Source organism: Mirounga angustirostris, unplaced genomic scaffold (assembly GCF_029215605.1).
Source record: "Mirounga angustirostris isolate CCGP_5_RB_7025 unplaced genomic scaffold, mMirAng1.0.hap1 SCAF_16, whole genome shotgun sequence".
Lineage (NCBI taxonomy): Eukaryota > Metazoa > Chordata > Mammalia > Carnivora > Phocidae > Mirounga > Mirounga angustirostris.
Window position 1 is genome coordinate 59,983,707 of NW_026991724.1, and position 14,719 is coordinate 59,998,425.

General features: G+C 47.6%; 1 long non-coding RNA gene across 1 annotated transcript in view; it reads left to right on the forward strand.

Annotated features, from left to right (window-relative positions):
- The window catches only part of LOC135362775 (uncharacterized), a 37,741-nt gene extending 23,356 nt beyond the window's left edge, over window positions 1-14,385 (forward strand). Inside the window, exons 2-3 of the long non-coding RNA XR_010407971.1 lie at window positions 969-5,601; window positions 6,979-14,385. This is a non-coding gene — a long non-coding RNA (uncharacterized LOC135362775). The remainder of the gene's footprint in view (window positions 1-968; window positions 5,602-6,978) is intronic.
- Window positions 14,386-14,719: the final 334 nt, after the last annotated feature.

Below are 14,719 nucleotides of genomic sequence, written 5' to 3' on the forward strand. Positions count from 1 at the left end.
ACTTATCAGATATATGATTTGCCAATATATTCTCCTATTCTATTGGTTGGTTTTTCAGTGTGTTTGTAATGAATACCCTTTGATGTACAAACATTTTAAATTTTGATGAAGTCCAATTTATCTTTTTTAAAATTTATTTTAGAGAGGGAGGGGGAGGGACAGAGGGAGAGGGAGAGAGAATCTTAAGCAGTCTCTCCGCCCAGTGTGGAGCCTGACACGGGGTTCGATCTCACAACTCTGAGATCATGACCTACTCCAAAATCAAGAGTCAGACACTTAACCAACTAAGCCACCCAGGTGCCCCCAGTGTATCTATTTTTTAAAATTTTGTTACTTACCTTTTGGTGTCACAAATCCAAGGTCGTATCAAAGGTCACTGAGATTTATCCTTATGTGTTCTTCTAAGAATTTTATGCTTTTAGCTCATATTTATGTTGTTGATTCATTTTGAGTTAATTTTTTGTTTTTAAAACTTTTTAAAATTATTTTATTTATTAGAGAGGGAGTGTGAGAGAGAGCATGAGCAGGGGGGAGAGGAAGAAGCAGGCCCCTGCTGAGCAGGGAGCCCAACGCGGGGCTCAATCCCAGGACCCCAGGATCATGACCCGAACCAAAGGCAGATGCTTAACTGACTGAGCCACCCAGGTGCCCCTAGTTAATTTTTTGTATATGGTGTGAGTTAGGGGTACAACTTCATTATTTTGCATGAGGATATCCAGTTGTCTCAGCACCATCTTTTGAAGATTCAATACTAATTGGATGGCATTGACACCCCTGTAAAAGATCAATTAGCTATAGTTGTATAGGTTTTGTATAGGTTTATTTCTGGATTTTCAAGTCTATTCCATTGGTGTATATGTCTATCTGTATGCCACTATCACACTGTTTTGATTACTACAGCTTTGTGGTAAGTTTTGAAATCAGAAAGTGTGAGTGCTCCAACTTTTTCTTTTTTTTTTTTTTTTAAGATTTTATTTATTTGACAGAGAGAGACACAGCGAGAGACAGAAGACAAGCAGGGGGAGAGGGAGAAGCAGGCTTCCCGCGGAGAAGGAGCCCGACGTGGGGCTCCATCCCAGGACCCTGGGATCATGACCCGAGCCGAAGGCAGACGCCCAGGGACTGAGCCACCCAGGTGCCCCACTCCAACTTTGTTCTTTTTCAGGTTTGTTTTGGCTGTTTGGGTCCCTTTGCAGTTTCATATGAATTTGAGGACCAGCTTTTTTCATTTCTGCAGAAGAAGGCTGTTGGAATTTTCATGAGGATTGCATTGAATCTGTAGTTTTGGGTAGCATTGACATTTTAACAACATTAAGTCTACCTATCCATTAACATGGGATGACTTTCCACTTATTTATTTTTTTAAATTTTATTTATTTATTTTATTTTATTTTTAATTTCTCTCAGTAATGTTTTCTAGTTTTCAGTGTACACGTATTTCATCTCTTTGCTTCAATGTATTCTTTTTTTTTTTTTTAAAGATTTTATTTATTTATTTGAGAGAGAGAATGAGATAGAGGGAGCATGAGAGGGGGGAGGGGCAGAGGGAGAAGCAGACTCCCCGCTGAGCAGGGAGCCCGATGCGGGACTCAATCCCAGGACTCTGGGATCATGACCTGAGCAGTCGCTTAACCAACTGAGCCACCCAGGCGCCCGCTTCAGTGTATTCTTATAGCTATTTTATTCTTTTAGATGTTATTGTAAATATAGCTTTCTTAATTTCCTTTTCAGATTGTACATTGCTGGTATATAGGAGAACACACAGATTTTTATGTGTTGATCCTGTACCCTACAACTTTGCTAAATTTGTTTATTAGCTCCAGTAGCTTTCTTATGGATTCTTTGGGATTTTCACATCATTTGTGTATAGAGATAGTTTTACTTCCTCCTTTCCAATCAGGATGCCTTTTATTTCTGTTTCTTACCTGATTTCTCTGGCAAGAACTTGCAGTACAACATCAAATAGCAGTGATGAAAGTGAGCATCCTTGCCTCATTCCTTATCTTAGTGGGTAAGCTTTCTGTCTTTCACCATTAAGTATAATGTTAGCTACAGATTTTTCACAGATGCCCTTTATCATGTTGAAGAAATTTCCTTATATTGCTAGTTCTCTGAGAGTTTTTGTCATGAAAAGGTGTTGGATTTCCTTTGACCTTCTTGCTTCTCTCTTATAAGAATGCTTGTGATTCCATTTAGAGCCCACCTGAATAGTCCACAATAATATCCCCATTCTCAGATCCTTAATCTAATCACATCTGTAACATCTTTTTTTGTGTGTGTGACATCTCTCTTGCCAAATAAAGTAACATACTCACAGATTCAGGGATTCAGTTGTGAGCATTTTGAAAAGGCGGGAGGGGGCGGGGGAGGGCTTGATTATGCTGACCAGGAAGGAGAAGCTGAATTGAAGGACCTGAAAGCAACAGTGGGAAAGTAGAATGGGTCAGATGTGGAGGCTCGGCTCGAGGAGGGTGGGAGACAGCTAATGCTCAGGAGTCATATGAGAGGCAGTTTGGGTCTAGAAGATGGTAGGAATGAGACACAGCTTTGGACTTAGAGGCACTGGTCAAGCACCAGCCTAACCCAGCCCCGAAGTCATTCCCATACCTAGCTCACACTCTGTATGCCTGCAGGAACCTGCCATGGTGGAGTCATATCAACCCAGGTGAGCAGCTAGGGCTCCTTGCAATGTTCCAGCTGGATGACCACACAGGAGTCCAGTACCCCTACTGGAGTTCCACAACAGGTCACAGGGCAAGCACGACAGATGTGACTGGAAATAAAATGGAACCTCACAAGATAAAACATCCAAGAAAAGTTTTGCAAAAATAACATTATACATTAAACAATGACCATAAAAGTGTGGAGTGCTTGGCAAGGAACACTCTCTGGAACCTCCTACTGGAGTCAGGGGAGTAAAACCCAGATGCAGAAGGGCCTTGGTCCCAATGGGCTCAAGAGGCAGACCCACTGGACAGAATTGGAAAGACATTTACCAACAAGATTATGGTCAGCAAGCGAAGCCTGGTGCCCAGCCCCAAGTCCAAAAACACCCCCACAGGGAACCCAAGAATGTCCTTAGAGTCACATCATGGACCAGGCCCCTCTGGCCCCTCAAGGACCCCTACTCCTCCTGAGAGAAGCCACAGCAATGTCATCAAAGGTCACCAAACCCTGCAACAACGGCATGTGGGCAGTTGACTATGGTGTAAGTTCTGGGTGTGTGATCCAGGCCTCTAGTTCTTGTCTTAACAGCCACCTCCCTGATACTCCCCCTGGAATCTCTCCCCAATACACTCAATGAATTCCCCCAGGACTCCACATCTGAGACACACTAGGGCTTGATCCCATGCTGGGCCTCCTATGCTGGCCCTAATAGGTTTTGGACAGTCTTTCTATCAAATCCTGGGGCCCTGCCTCATCTGTTCCAATGTTTTGTTTTTTTTTTTCCCCCAGGCTTCTTAGAGATCCCTCTGCACATAGCAGCCACAGGGATTGTAGGCAAAAGGCAATTGGTATCCGCAAATCTATGTGAAGCCAAGCCTCCTTCCAACTGCATCTGTGATCATTACCCTTAATCTCCATTCTGGGCCCAACTTCACTTAGCTTTCCAGTCCTAACCTCAGTGTCCCTTCCCTCCATCCAGTGGTCATCTGTAACCAAGGCCCTTAGATCCTACTTCCTAAATCTGGTCCCCAGGCCTTACCCTGGCCCAAGCCCTCAGCCCATCACTCCTTGGACACTTCCAGCCAGACCTTTCTCAAGAACACCAGATCCGGGGCACCTGGGTGGCTCAGTTGTTAAGCGTCTGCCTTTGGCTCAGGTCATGATCCCAGGGTCCTGGGATCGAGCCCCGCGTCAAGGTCCCTGCTCCACGGGAAGCCTGCTTCTCCCTCTCCCACTCCCCCGCTTGTGTTCCTGCTCTCGCTGTGTCTCTCTCTGTCAAATAAATGAATGAAATCTTAAAAAAAAAGAAAGAACACCAGATCTCTGAGTCTTGCCCACAACACCTTTCCACTCAGATGTCTCCAGGCAACTCAGACACAATCCCAACTCCTGCTTTTCCTTTGGGACCTGCTCCTCTTTCCCCTTTCCCATTTCTCTGGAAGGCAGTTCCATTCTTTCAACTGCTCAGGCTAAAAACCTGGAGTCCTTCTGGACCTCTCATCTCTTTCTCACCCCTCTTTGATCCATCAGCAAATCCAGATGGCTCTGCCTGCAGAAGAGATCCAGAATCTGACTACTTCTCCTACATCTTTTGCCACCACCACCCTAGTCCATGCTGCCACCATCGCTTGCCTCCATAATTGCAAGTGCCTCCTTCCTCTGTCCTCACCCACCTCCACCTTCATCTGGTCCCCCATCACTTCTGCACATGGAAACTAAAGGTATACTGCTCAAATTAGATCAGGTCCCTCCTCTGTTCACAGATCTTCTCAGCTTCTGGGGCCCTCAGAATAAAGGCCTAGCATGAAACCTCCCCTGGAGCTTTCTGGTCCCACCAGAAGTAATGGGCTTCAAGTTTCCCTAATGCCTTCCTGTCTGGATGGCCTCCAAGGCTTTGCACATGCAGGTCCCTCTGCCTGGAACAACTTCCATGCTTCATTCCAAGACCGCTAAAAATGGGGTGCGCACACCCACTGTCCCAGCCTGGAGGGGAAAAGATGACCCCGGGCAGGACGCCCTCAGTTTCGCTTTTAGGACACTGGGGCTTGGAATCCCGTTAGGCGGAGCTTGGGAGACCTTCCCTTACCCATGCCAAGTCCACCAGCGCTGTCTCGGACGGGGACCCGGCGCAATGGGCCCAGTCTGGCCTAGGGCCCAGTCTGGCCTAGGGCCTGGTCCTTTCTGACAATGCCGCTGGCGAGCCTCAGACGGGCCTTAGGTCAACCTACCCGCCGGACCTCAATTCCCGACATCCCTCGCGGTGCCGCTTGGTCTTTGTCACGGTGACACGGCACCTCGGTCCCCGCGGAAATAGGATTTGCGGTGTGAACCACACTACCCAGGAGACGCTGCGCTGCGCGGGGCATATCCGCGCGCGCCGCGCCGGGCAAGGGCGGAACTTCCGGCGTCGCCCTGAGGTTTTTCTCTTGACTGGCTGTGCGCGGGTTCGAAGGCCCTGAAACCCGGGTTGGGGACGCGTTCTGGAAGCTGCAGGGCGTCAGCCTCCAGGGCTCGAGGTGCTCGAAGTGTGGAAGGTGGGGACGGCTCTTTTCTGGGCCTCTGCGCCTGCGGGCGCGGCCTACGAGCTACCATCCCCAACTCCTCGAGCCTCGTTTTCTCGGAAATAGAACGGACCGCCGTCGGGGATGTCCGCCGGGACTTCCGCTAGAGCCCGTCCAACCCGGTGACCTGACCAGGAGAGGCGCCTTGGGCGTGTTTCCACCATACTGAGCGGGAGACCGGGGCTCGGAGGGCTGGCTGCCCGCAGCGGTCCGTTCCTAACGGGCGCGCCGCCGCTTCTCCTCGGACCCTAGCGGGTTACCATGGGAACAGCGGCGCCACCGGAAGTCTTTGGAGAGTGAAGGGTCCTGCTTACAGAAGCCGGGCGGTACCCCTGGCCCCAAGCTCCTGGAGCCCCGACGTTAGTGACACTGAGTGAGTGTGCCGTGGGATTCCTGCCGTTTCCATTTCTTTGTCTGGGATGATGGGAGTCACTCTCATTCTGTGCCTTTGTGTCCCACATCACGGGTCAGTGTGCCGCCAAAGAGAGGGGGAGGGGCTTGAAAGGGCTTTTCGTGCTTGGAGACGGAGACTTGCAGAGGCTCGTTTGTGAGCTTGAACTGGGAGCCATCAGGGAACCCCAAATCCTCCTTACATCTTGTGAGGAAAGAGAACCTGATAGGAGAATTCAGGCTGCAGCTTAGGCTTTCTTTAAGGAGACTAAACACTGGCCCTTTATTCTTACTCTGCTGTTAACTGGTTTCTTTGGCTGGTGTGTGAACAGACTGAGGGGCCAGGGCGAAAGCAGGGCGGCCAGAGAGGAGGCTTCAGCAATAGTCCAGGCATGTAATGAGCCCTAGACCAGGGAGGTAGCTCTGGGTCAGACTTGGAAGATGGTGGACCCAGGGAGGACAGGTTGTGAGAGCATGTGACAGGGAAGGGTCCAGGGAGGTTCTGCACTCTCCTGAGGCTCCACAGTGGGACTGCAGGCCTTGTAGGCATGCTGCTATAGAATGATGGCTCAATCTACTGCAAGTGCAGGGGTTAGGATGCGTTATCCACAGTGATAGTGGAGCTAGTGGGGCCTGAAGGACCATCCTGTGGTGGAACAGGTAGGACACACCTCGTAAGGGGTTAAGACAAGCAAAGGCAGAGCTGTAAGAGGGCCACGGGTATTTGGGAATCCAGGTGTTTGTAGCTGAGAGGTGGAGCAGAGGACAGTGACAGGTGGGGAAGGCCTTGAACAAGGGCCAGGGGCGGCCCCTAGCCCCGAGTGCCATGGGAGGTTTAGTTGCAAGATCAACTGGAAATTGGATCTTGGCTATTATTTCCAGGGTCACTAGCTGCCATGTGCAGAGTGGCCTGGGGAGAGTTGAGAGGGCTGATGCAAGGACATAGAAGAAAGAAGAGGACCTAGGGGTGTGAGAAAGGAGCTGTCACAAACTGGTGAGTCTGTCATGAGTCAGGCAGAACAGTGAGTACAAGGGCTTGGTGCTGGGGCCCTAGGGCAAAGTTTGTGAACCTGGGCTATTTTTATCATAGGTCACACTGTGGGGAATGTCCACGGAACCATCTGGAAGTAGAGCATGTACAGATTGGATGATATCCATTTCCCCTCCTACTTTATGATGCAGCGGCTGCAATGCAGTGGCCAGTGGGTCTTGGGAGAAGGAGAAGGCCCTGATGTTGGTAGACTAGCGTTCCTTCTGAGGAGTTAGGGGTTATGTCTAAGAGGTGTTATAGGGGAGAGGGTTGCCAGGGGAGAGAGCAAGGTGCCTGGGGCTCGAAGATATCCATTCATGTGCCCTGCAGGATCAGCTGTCTCCCTCACTGCAAGGCCTGGTGACCCAAGGATGTGGCCATGTACCTCTCAGGAGGAGTGGAGACTCTTCACTGGCCCAGAGGATCCTGTACCAGGACGTGATGTTGGATGACTTCATGTTCACAGCCTTACTGAGTGAATCTCCTGCCTCTCTTTACGTGTTCTTTTTCAGAGTTGTGGGCACTCACTTGTGCTCTCCCTGAGCCACTGCACCTTTGCTGCCCCAGGTTTGTGGTGGCTTGGAAAGAAAGGTCAAGGTTCTCTCCATCTTTCCAACAAGCCATTGGGTTTGGCTCCATAACAGAGTCTCTCTGTGCCATGGATTCTGCTTTCTTTCTCCAGCAGATACTTCCTTAGAATTGCCACTGCCAGTCTCTGGGGGTCCTGTTGTCATTGCTTGCAAGGGATAGATCGAACAAAGGGCCAGGGGCAGCCCCTGGCTATTCCTGAAAAACCCCTCTCAAAGTTTCATTTTGTGACATCCTTCCTGCTTCCTCCTCACTAATGATAAAGATGAAGCCAGCTTCTTGACTTCCGCAGAAAGGTCAACAGTCAGGGCAGGCCCCTTTACCTGCCCTGTCCTCCACAGGACTCGTGGCCACTCCATCCCACAACGTCATTTTGTCAGAGCATGACATGGAGTCCTGGATATCTAGCTGGGAAGATGCAATTCTAGCCATTACAACAGAGTCCCAGAACAGGTGGGCCTTGCTGAGTGAAATTCAGGTATGGGCTGAGGCCTGGTCTAGGTTGAATTGTGGCTGGCCATGGTCCTGTACCACATCACTGTCCTGTTGCCAAAGTCATTGTCCCAACCTCAGTCCAACTTCTTACACCTTTTGGAACATTCCGTCCTCTTGCCTTCTCTTCCTGATGTCTAGTTCCTACCTCTCCTTCCTCAAGATTCATTTTGTAACTACTCTCCCTATGCTGGGTCCTCCAGTGTTAGCTTCTATTTAGCTGTTAGGATATGTTCATGTATTGGTAAATAATCCTTGGAAGCCTAATCCTAAGAAGTGACTGGATGTTACATCCGTGTCTGGGCTCTTTCTGTGCAGCATTTGCCTGTCCCAGCATCCCTGCTGCATTGTGTTTGCAGAGGGTGAGCAGCAGATCCTGCCAGCCACATTGAATCTTTGACCCTGTTGAGATATTTTGCACTGGTCTGGCCAGAGCCTGTACCAACAGAACTTGCTCTTTTCCCCCCTGATCCTGGCCCCCACTTAATGATGGATCCATCCTCACCCACGTACCATGACCTACAGAAAGGGCATTTCCCTATTTTCAGGTAATTCATGTGGAAGGGAAGATAAGGAGGCACTGTTGGAATAAGATGTTTCTAGAAAAATCGTATCACAGGTCTGGACTCCCAGTGCTGGTCCTTCTAGCCAGAAGGTCCACCACCCCTATAACCCAGGTGGTTAAGTCTTCAGAGACTTTGTCCCTGGAGAAGCATGGAAATAGACCTGGGCAGAAACTGCACACGTGTGGGGCATGCAGGAGAGAATTCTGGTTCCACTTAAACCTTCAACTGAAACAGTTGACTTCAGTATGGAGAGAAACCTCCCACCTGTGATGAGCGCATACTACAGAAAAGCTGTGCACATGTAAGGATGTCCTAGACAGCCATGACCTAACACCCACCCACCCGCAGTAATAGGAAGCCGTTAAGGAGCACCAAGCTCAGGAAGGCCTTCCCACCCAGCCCCAATATTGGGCAGTTCCCAAAGTCCACACTGCAGAGAAGCCCTTCAAGTGCAGCAACTGGGGGACAGACTTCCTGAAGAGCTCCACCCTCCTTAGCCACCTGACTCACCCAGAAGAGAGGCTATGTAGATGTCCACCAAATAGAGATGTCTGCAAGGAGAAATCAGTGCTTGTTAGTCACCAGAAAATTCACACTAGAGAAATATCCTGTGTAAGTCAGGAGAGTAGGAAGACCTTCAGCCACACCTGTAAACTGAAAAAGCATCACAAAATTCACTCTGGGAAAAGGCCTTACAAGTGCATGGAGTGCAGAAAAGCTTTCTGCCAAAGTTATACTCTAAATCAGCAGCAGAAAGTTCAAGCTGGTGGAAGGCCCTGAGTGTAGCAAATGTGGGAAAGCCTTTGGTCACATGTCTAACCTTAGGAAGGCTGGAGATTTGTGACATTTAAGGTGCCAAAGGAGAAGGAGCATGCAAACTTGCCTGTCAACCTGTCCATATAAGGAGCCAAAAGGGAAAGAGAAGATGAGGTTTAGAAAGAAGTCAGCAGTCAAGCATCAGAAATGGAGTCAGACTCTTTATTTTTTTTTTATTTTTTACTTTTTCACATACAGATGTTCATGGATAAATTATCTTAAAAATGGAAAAACAATCCAAAATTAAGGAATGATTGAATAAATGATAACAAATATTACGGGATATTGTACAGTTATCAAAAGTTACGTTCACAAAGAGTTTCAAGGCAAATGACTAAATGATGAAAATATGTAATAATTATGAAACTATCAAATGGTCCATTAAAAATTACAGTAAAAAGACTAGGAGGAATATGCTAATGGTTAAGAGTGAACATGTTCATTGGGTAAGAAATTCGAGAAGGCTGGGGCGCCTGGGTGGTTCAGTTGGTTGGGCATCTGCCTTCGGCTCAGGTCGTGATCCCAGGATCCTGGGATCGAGCCCCGCATCGGGCTCCCTGCTCAGCAGGAAGCTTGCTTCTCCCTCTCGCACTCCCCCTGCTTGTGTTCCCTCTCTCGCTGTGTCTCTCTAGGAACAATAAGCCCTTGCCAAGTGAATAAATTAGCTTCATCAACCTGGATGTTACGGAAGTTTTTCATTCCACATTTGCGGATTTCTTCAAGCTCCTTCATCAGCCTCCTGCTGGCCGCCATCTTGGATCTGGTGCTGCTCGAGTCAGACTCTTTAATGCAGCAGGAAAGCCTCTGTTGTCTGGTTGTGTTGTGTCTGTGATCTACCAGGATTTGGACAAGCAGGATCTGTGACGCCTGGACTGTGCTGCAGTCATGCCTGTGTTGCTCAGGAAAGTCTGAAACTGAGCTCCCCTGGAGGGAATCCCACTTGTCCTGAGCTGGTGTGGGGTTTCATATCTATCATCCATGATTGTGTTAGGCATGGACACATGTCAGCTCTGGACAAGGAGACCTGAGGAGTCTCTGGAGGGATTCTGGGGAAAGTTTCCTTTCTTCATAGATGTCAACTCCGTGTGTAGTACCGTGATGAATTTCATGATCCCCTGAGTTAACATTCAAACCAACTTTCCTTTTTCCTTCCTCTTCCTTTCTTTCTCTTCTCTTCTTTTTTCTTTCTAGTAGACTCCATGCCTAGTGTGGAGCCCAATGTGGGGCTTGAACTTAGGACCCTGAGATCAAAACCTGAACTGAGATCAAGAGTCAGAGGCTTTTTTTTTTTTTTTTTAAGATTTTATTTATTTATTTGACAGAGACAACAGCGAGAGAGGGAACACAAGCAGGGGGAGTGGGAGAGGGAGAAGTAGGCTCCCCACTGAGCAGGAAGCCTGATGCAGGGCTCGATCCCAGGACCCTGGGATCATGACCTGAGCCGAAGGCAGATGCTTAACGACTGAGCCACCCAGGCACCCCCAAACCAGCTTTCTCAGACTACTCTTGACTGATAATAAATGCCTTATTTTTAATTTTTTAAAATATTTATTTGTTTGTCAGCACAAGCAGGGGAGAACGGCAGGCAAAGGGCGAAGCAGGGTCCCTGCTGAGGAAGGAACACACTGCGGGACTCAATCCCAGGACCCTGGGATCATGACCTGAGCCAAAGGCAGACGCTTAAAGGACTGAGCCATCCAGCCGTCCCATAAATGCCTTATTTTTAAAAATCATTTTAAATCTCCATTGCTCGGGTGCCTGGCTGGCTCAGTTAGTAGAGAATGTAACTCTTGATCTTGGAGTTGTGAGTTCAAGCTCCACACTGGATATAGAGATGACTTAAAAAATAAAATCTCTATTGCTTTATTTATCATGAGGAAGAGGCTGAGATATTGAGATCTGCCAACATGAAAATGAGCAAGTGTTGTTGGGGGTCCCCGTAACATCTGCCTCAGGGGGAACTGCGGATTGCAGTGCATGCCTCTCCAGTTGTGACATTATTGTATTACTGCCCCTAGGCCTCCTATATGAAGAGCACTACAAGCTAAAACTTGTGACCTTAGGTCAGAGTGACTTAGGAACCTGGAGCTCTTTGTGAGAAAGGGGGTAGTTGATCCATTGTCAGAAATGAGAAAGAAGTGGGTTCCTTGTTAGAGCATTTCTCATTTCCCCAGAAGTGTTGAGAAGCTGACTTCTGGGACATGACCAGGACCCATAACCCTGGGAGGCTGGACCCCTATGTGCAGGTATCACAATATAAGACCTGCATGGGCCAGGTGCTGAGATATGTGAATAAAGAAACACCATGAAGGGGCGCCTGGGTGGCTCAGTCAGTTAAGCATCTGCCTTCAGCTCAGATCATGATCCTGGGATCAAGCCCCACATCGGACTCCCTGCTCAGTGGGGAGTATGCTTCTCCCTCTCCCTGTGCCCCAAGCTTGTGCTCTCTCTCTCTTTCTCTCAAATAAAGAAATAAATAATCTTTTTTTTTTTTTAAGATTTTATTTATTTATTTGACAGAGAGATAGCGAGAGCAGGAACACAAGCAGGGGGAGTGGGAGAGGGAGAAGCAGGCTTCCCGCCGAGCAGGGAGCCCGATGCGGGACTCGATCCCAGGACCCTGGGATTATGACCTGAGCCGAAGGCAGACGCTTAACGACTGAGCCACCCAGGTGCCCAGAAATAAATAATCTTTTTAAAAAGGGGGGCACCATGAAGTTACAGAGAGATGAGGGTCCCTGAAAAACTAGAGGGGACATAGTCTGTTTAACGGGACTCACCTGGGGCGCCTGGGTGGCTCAGTCGGTTAAGCGTCTGCCTTCAGCTCAGGTCATGACCCCGGGGTCCTGGGATCGAGTCCGACATTGGGCTCCCTTCTCGGTGGGAAGCCTGCTTCTCCCTCTCCCACTCCCCTTGCTTGTGTTCCCTCTCTTGCTGTCTCTCTCTCTCAAATAAATCAATAAAATCTTTAAAAAAAAATAAAGGGACTCACCTGCTCCATTGTCTATGGTCATGCTGCATGGGGTGTGCAGAGCTTCCAGGACCTGTAGACCTGTGTATATAAAGAGGAAAGAACTGGGTTACCTGGCTGGCTTGGTCAGTAGAGCATGTGACTCTTGATACTGGGATCGTGAGTTCAGGCCTCATGTTGGACATAGAGTGTACTTTATGAAAGAAAAGAGAAGAGGAAAAAGAGAAAGAAAAGAAAAGAAAGAAAAAGAAAGGAAGAAAGAAAAAGAAAAAGGGAGGTAGGAAGGAAGGGAAAAAAAGGAGAGTGAGGAGGGAGGGAAAGAAGGAAAGAGGAAATAACTAAATTCCCATTGCCTCCCTCAGTCTTCTGCTCAGTGGCCATCACAAGGGCAGTAACTCTGGCCTGAGAGCACGGACCTAGTACTAGTAGCCACCGTTGCTTTCCAGCTCTACCTGGTACTGAGGTAGGTCTGGCCCTCCCAATGTATAGAGAAAGAGAGAAATGGATCAACACACAGTCGCTCTGTATTCAGATGTTCAAGAAAAGACAGAGGTATGGGTTTTTATGTAGAATCTCCTGATTTTATAACTGCTGGCATCATTTATGTCAATACTGTTAATTTACATACAATAAAATTCTAATTTTTTAATTTTTTTAAAAAGATTTATTATTTGAGAGAGCGAGGGGAGGATGTGCTAAACAAGGTTCACAGCAGCCATACTCCCAATTTCAAAGGGGGAAAGCACTTTATTGATATTATAAAAATCTAATTGAAACAGAAAGAAGGGAAATCTGCACATAGATGAGGGCAATAGTAAGCAGTAAAGTAGAACAAGACAAATTACATCAAATTGGGTACTTACAACATCCAACCTCATTAGCTGGGGAAGCCCCGTGGAGACAGCCATGCCGGAGTTCCGACTGAGAGGCCTAAGCGGAGCGTCCTCCCCTCAGGTGAGACTTTCAACTGACCATCCCAATCGGCCATATTTACAGGGCAAATGACGGGGTCTAAAGTTAAACATGTGTTTGCCTATGTGCAGTTTGAAGTGGGCTGCATTTCTATGTTACCATGTCTTTACATCTTCAGGGAGCCTGGGCCATATACTTGTCTCTCTTCCCAGATTCCATTCTGGGGGGCCAGCCCAGCCCGGAGCCAGAGGAGATACAAGGCAAAATTTATAGCTCTTAGTGTCCAGGTCGGAAGGGCCAGTTCGGACCTGGAGGCCAGCTAATGTCAACTACCCAGACTCCCGAGGTTACTCATGCAGCACAAGTCTCACAAACAACATTCTTTAGCCTGCCTGTGTTTGTGCAAGTCAGGGTGGTGGGTTATGCAGGACAAATGATAGAAACCTCCACCCATACAATATAGATGGGCAGAGGGAGAGGAAGAATCTTCAGCAGACTCCCTGCTGAGCACAGAGCCCGATGCATGGCTGGATCTCACAACCTTGAGTTCATGACCTGAACTGAAATCAAGAGTTGGATGCTTAACGGATTGAGCCACCCAGGCGCCCCAAATGCTTCTAATTTTTTTAAGTAATCTCTACACCCAACATGTGGCTCAAACTCATGATCAAGATTCAGATGCTCTTCCGACTAAGCCAGCCCAATGCCCCAAAATGCTCTTTTAAATGTGTAAGTGAGTTTTACAAATGTATCCACCTATGAAATGGCCACATTTAAAATATTGAACATTCTCATCACATCTACAGTTCACTTTGTGCTACTTTCCACTCAGTCACCTCCAACCCATGTGTCAGACAACTACTGAGGACTTGCTTTCTGCCATCATAGGTTAGTTTTGTCTTTTCTAGCACATTATATAAATGGAATAATTTATACCATATGGACTGTTTTGTGTGGTCTTTCACTCACCAGAATTTTGGGAGATTCATCAATGTTATAACATATACCATTATTTATTACTGAGTAGTACCGCATTGTAGGAAATACATGTTTATTCCACTCACCAGTTGTTACCCATCAGAGCTGTTTCCAACCTTAGCTATTATGAATAAAGATGCTATGAACATTTATGTACCAGGATTTTTTAAAGAGATTTAAAAAAATATTTTTAAGTGATCTCTATACCCAGTGTGACCTCAAGTTGAAGATTCACATGCTCTGCGGACTGAGCCAGCCAGGTGCCCCTCATGTACCAGAATTTTGTGGTCACGTGCTTTCATTTCCTGTGGATAAATCCCTAAAAGAATTGCTGAGTTGTAGGATAGGCAGACACTGAACCTCATAAGACAATGAGGGTATGCCACAGCTTAAGAGGCTAGCTGCACCAGTCTATGCAGAACTACAAAATTCAATATTCAGTCAAGGCAAAATCTTTCTCATTATTCTATTTTGTTAAGATGAAGTAATGTGATTATAAATTCCTCCTGCAGAAGGAAAATGCGTTCAGGTCGCTCAGTGTACTCAGCAGGAACTAGCACAGTGCCAGTGGGTTATACCTCACTCTGAATCTAAATGTAGCATCCTTGGTGACCAGAAGGAAAATTCCAATACTGCCTAACAATTTCAAGCCAAGAAATACACAACCAGCTGCCCTGAGAGATGAAAGGTAGGGCAGGAGCAAGTGAGGTTCTGGTTCCCGCAGCAGTCAAGAATGGATCCCTCTTTG